Source organism: Mustela nivalis, assembly GCF_964662115.1.
Source record: "Mustela nivalis genome assembly, chromosome: 4".
NCBI classification, from domain to species: domain Eukaryota; kingdom Metazoa; phylum Chordata; class Mammalia; order Carnivora; family Mustelidae; genus Mustela; species Mustela nivalis.
In genome coordinates this window covers 128,840,081-128,845,311 of record NC_139023.1, presented here as the reverse complement: position 1 = coordinate 128,845,311, position 5,231 = coordinate 128,840,081, and the positions used below count along the sequence as shown (strand labels likewise).

General features: G+C 33.9%; 1 pseudogene across 1 annotated transcript; it reads left to right on the top strand.

Moving 5' to 3' along the window:
• The first annotated feature begins 2,130 nt into the window (after nt 1-2,130).
• On the top strand, nt 2,131-2,937 carry LOC309863960 (small ribosomal subunit protein eS6 pseudogene; annotated as a pseudogene). The gene has a single exon. The product of its transcript is annotated as a small ribosomal subunit protein eS6 pseudogene (transcript).
• Nucleotides 2,938-5,231: the final 2,294 nt, after the last annotated feature.

The following is a 5,231-nucleotide window of genomic DNA, read 5'->3' as shown; positions in this document are numbered from 1 at the left end:
CAGGTGTCCTGAAATATTTATTTTTTTATAGAAGTATGTAAACCTACCTATAATATTTCTATACCTGGAGATCAAGTTTCTTGAACAATACCACATAATCATAAAGGCTTATTTCTAAGAAGCATTAAAGTATGATAAATTACATCTGATATACATTTTTTAAATTTGTTTTTATTTTTTATAAACATATAATGTATTATTAGCCCCAGGGGTACAGATCTATGAATCGCCAGGGTTACACACTTCACAGTGATATACATTTTTAACAGGTAAAATATTTATATTTGGAAGACCTTTATTTTTAATATTTTATGATACTTTTATCATTCTGTACCAGCACAGTTTTTTTTTTTTCCTTAGAATCTTGCATGGTACATGAATACTTCGAAATAGTTCTTTTTTCTTTCTCTTTTTCTCTTTACTTTTTTTCTTTCTTTAAAGTTGGTTTTAAATTAATGTTCTATTCCCAAAGACCAAATGAGAGTCTGAAGATTCTGATTTTGAACATCACTTTCTTAAATTAAAAAAAAAAAATCACGCACACACAATTTATTCATTTTGATGGTGAATGACTTGGTGTGGTTTGCACCATCTTGTAAGAAGAAATTGTTACCTTGTTTGATTATGTTATCTTTGTAGTCATCTTTATTATCTGAGAAACTGTTAACCTGCTAATGAGCTATAGGTGAGGAAAAAGGTTGTTGTATTTTATTTGTTTTGTGAATTTGTTCTCTCTACTTTTTAAGAAATAGTCTATATCAATTCAAATTAAATGTCAAAGAGTATGTTGTTGTTGTTTTTATTTTTGGAAGCACAAGAGGGACTGAATGACTTTAGTAATTTTAACTGATGTAATTCAAAGAAATAAAAATGTTATAAAGGGAAATCCTGTAAAATAAAGCTTAGAAAAAATGACAATTTGGAAGTAATATTATAAAACATATACAGGCAAAAGATTTAGATACTTAATTTCCAATAAAAGTGGAATACGTAATAATAAATGATAACCAAGTCAAATAATTTTGATCATGAATCATAGTTTTCTTTCAAATTTGCTGCAAGTGAAGAAGCTTCCTGTAAAAAGCTAATTTAAAAATCTCTTTTTGGCAGAGATATTTATAGAGTAAGTAAAAAGATTTTATATAATCAGTTGTTAGGCTGCATTAAAAAAAAAAAATGCCTTGTTAAAGATCATTAGAATCCTTGCAAGTTGGGTTAGAGATCTTTAAAGGTTTTTCCCAAGATGGACATGTTGTTGAATGCATTTCCAAGATCACCTATTAAGCTCATTAAAGTACATCAGAGAATTGATCAAGCACTCTTTCAAGAATGCTAATTTAGTTACCATAGGGTCAACTAATCACATTAGAACACAAAGCTAAACGATGTTCTAGGATTGGAACAGTTTTTCATTTTTTTAAAGATTTTATTTAAAGATTTATCTTTGAGAGACAGAGAGAGCATGAGTGGGAGGAGCTGGGAGAATGAGAGGAAGAAGCATGCTCCTTGCTGAGCAGGGGCCACCATGTGGGGCTTGATCCCAGGATCCTGGACAGAAGCTTAACTGACTAAGCCATTCTGGTGCCCATCAAAGCCCCTTTTTAAAACAGGTAAATTTTAAGAATTTATCTTTTTAAAGAAAGGTGTGGGTGTGTTTTGTGCTAGCGTCATTAACTGAATTTATGTTAGAGTCAGTTTTCTTTTGCATTTTCCATATTTGTAGATTTAAACTTATATATTTATATAACATGAGGGCAACCAGGACTATCAAGAATATTTGTTCATAAATTGACATTATTCTTTAAACTGTTTGGTTTATTAGTGCATATTTTCCAGGCAAATTCTCATCATCATTATTATTATAAGAATGATTGAGTTTCAGTTGGAGAATATTTATTTAAACTTGAGCTTTCCTAGTATTCATACTCTATTTACCAATTTTCTTTAATTTATACCAATTCTATGTTATAGATATCTCCAAGACAGTTAATCTCCAAGTTATGAACAAGTATAGGTTTAAATTTGGGGGAGAACTTAAAAGACAGTATTTCCATATATAAAATGAAAACTTTCTATCTTCCTTAACAGGTGCTTTAAAATAATTAAATGCAGGCCTCTTTTTCGTGGCGCCTCGGAGGCGTTAGGCTGCTTCAGGATGAAGCTGAACATCTCTTTCCCAGCTACTGGCTGCCAGAAACTCATTGAAGTGGACAATGAACGCAAACTTCGAACCTTTTATGAGAAGCGTATGGCCACAGAAGTTGCTGCGGACGCCCTCGGTGAAGAATGGAAGGGTTATGTGGTCCGAATCAGTGGTGACAATGACAAGGCTTCCCCATGAAGCAGGGTGTCTTGACCCATGGCCGTGTCCGCCTGCTGCTGAGTAAGGGGCATTCCTGCTACAGACCAAGGAGGACGGGAGAGAGAAAGCGCAAATCTGTTCCGGGTTGCATCGTGGATGCTAATCTCAGTGTTCTCAACTTGGTCATTGTAAAGAAAGGAGAGAAGGATATTCCTGGACTCACTGATACTACTGTGCCTCGACGCCTGGGGCCCAAAAGAGCCAGCAGAATCCGCAAACTCTTCAATCTCTCTAAAGAAGATGATGTCCGCCAGTATGTTGTGAGAAAGCCCTTAAACAAAGAAGGTAAGAAACCTAGAACCAAAGCGCCCAAGATACAGCGTCTTGTTACTCCACGTGTCCTCCAACATAAACGTCGGCGTATTGCTCTGAAGAAACAGCGCACTAAGAAAAACAAGGAAGAGGCTGCAGAATATGCTAAACTTTTGGCCAAGAGAATGAAGGAGGCCAAAGAAAAACGCCAGGAACAGATTGCCAAGAGACGGAGGCTGTCCTCTCTGAGAGCTTCTACCTCTAAGTCTGAGTCCAGTCAAAAATGAGATTTTCTAAGAGTGACAAATAAATAAGATCAGACATTAAAATAAATAAATAAATAAATAAAATAATTAAATGCAGTTTATCTTTAAAATTTATCTTTAAATATAGTACTGCTATCTTCTTCAGTTTTATACACCCATTTTATGTAATTATACCCTGGTTTAGAGGATAGATGAATCATATTGACCTATGTAGGGAGCTATATCCACATGGAAACAAAGTAACTATAAAACAAAGTAACTATCCAGCAACCATTAGAGTAGTTTTGTAAACAAATCATCTATATATAATATTTCAACAGAATCCTTATAAACTCTGGCAGTGGCACTGTTTGCAAATAAATGTGCTATAGTTGGAGCTAAGAAAATTTAACCCAATACCCTTTATCAAAGGACATCAGTGTTTTTTTCTAAATTGAGGTAATTTTAAAAGTACAAGCAAAACATGCAAAATTAAGGGTTGCAGATTAAGAAGAAAAGAAAAAGGACCTTCATTATATACTTATCAAAAATAAAGTATTTAAAATGTTATCTCTAGGGGTGCCTAGGTGGCTTAGTGGGTTAAGTCTCTGCCTTAGGCTCAGGCCATGATCTCAGGGTCCTGGGATTGAGCACCACATCAGGCTCTTTGCTCACTGGGGAGTCTGCTTCCCTCTCTCTCTCTCTGCCTTTCTCTCTGCCCACTTGTACTCTCTATCAATCAAATAAAATAAAATAAAATAAAATCTTTAAAAAAATAAAATAAAATAAAATGATATCTCTTGATTTTTCTTCTAGAATATCTGGTGTGTAGCTTCTAATTCAGGGTAGGGCATTCAGGCTAGTGTTACGGAAGAGCAGAAATCACCAGGTAATGACAAGACTGAATGATTAGATTAATTTAATCCAGGAACTAACAATATTATCGTGTGGCATATGGAATCCCCTACTGAGAGTGTAGTAGTACGTAAAATGAAATCTTACCTATAACAATTCCCTAAACACTTAGAAGGTCTTATGGGATAGTACATACATAAAGTAATCCGTATGTTAAGTCAAATAAGTACACAGATACTAGGAATTCCAGCTTATTTTTAGATTTAGAAACATACTGGGTTACTTTTTTCTCATTTCGTTGGCTTATCTATTCATTAGTGCAAAAACAAGACAACTTCAGGTTCACCATGTTTCCCATGGCTAAAAATGAGTTCAAAGCATTCAGCGAGCAATGACAAGACTGATCTCCCAGAAATGGACACCTGATTTCCATGACAAATATAGTAACACTGTATTAGCTTGTAAGCCACTTTCTGCGTTGCTGAATGGACACAGATGGCAATACAAGTTGGAATACAATGGAATCTGTTCTCACTTGGCAGAGTCACCCCAAAGGAATGGAGAGATCAGCAATCAATCATCTCAGCTGAGATGATGCTGAATTGTTTTAGAACCAACTCATAATTGATTCCAAGTAAAATCACTGTGCACTCATTAAAACATGGCATTAATTGAAGAAATAAAGTACATTGGAAACCTTCAAAAAAATCTCTGCGATCCAGGTAAATATAAAGAAAACAAAAAACAAAACAAAATACAAAACAAAATAAAACAAAAGACAACAAAAAAAAAACTTATCTGTTTCTTTTTGTTTTGTTTTGTTTTTTAAAGATTTTTATTTATTTATTTGACAGAGATCACAAGTAGGCAGAGAGGCAGGCAGAGAGAGGAAGGGAAGCAGGCTCCCTGCTGAGAAGAGAGCCCGATGTGGGGCTGGATCCCAAGACCTTGGGATCATGACCTGCACCAAAGGCAGAGGCTTTAACCCACTGAGCCACCCAGACACCCCTATCTTTTTCTTTATAACAAGAAAATGTCTACCCAAATAACATATTGTAAAGTTATAAAGTGTCACCAGTGTTCTCCACTCCATTATATATGTGTACACACACACACATGCACACACACATCAGTGTTCTCCATTCTATCATGTATATAATAGAATGAAGAATACTTGTAATACTTTACATATATACTATATATAGTAATATATATTATATATTATTTTTATCCACATAGTAATATATATAGTAAATATAAATTATTTCTCTCTTTAAGGAGAGTAGTTTTATATATTTTTCAAAACCATGTATAATTTGATTCAGCTATCTTAATTCCCCAGCTATCTTAATTCTAGATCCATACTTGCACTATAATTACATGAAAGCAAAGGTTTACCCAGAAGGATGTTTATGATAACGAGGTTTATAAAAGTTTAAATAAACATAGAAAACCACCAGGTCAGATTATATTTTTAATTTTTATAAATTATATATAGATGATAAAGAGAGAATAGT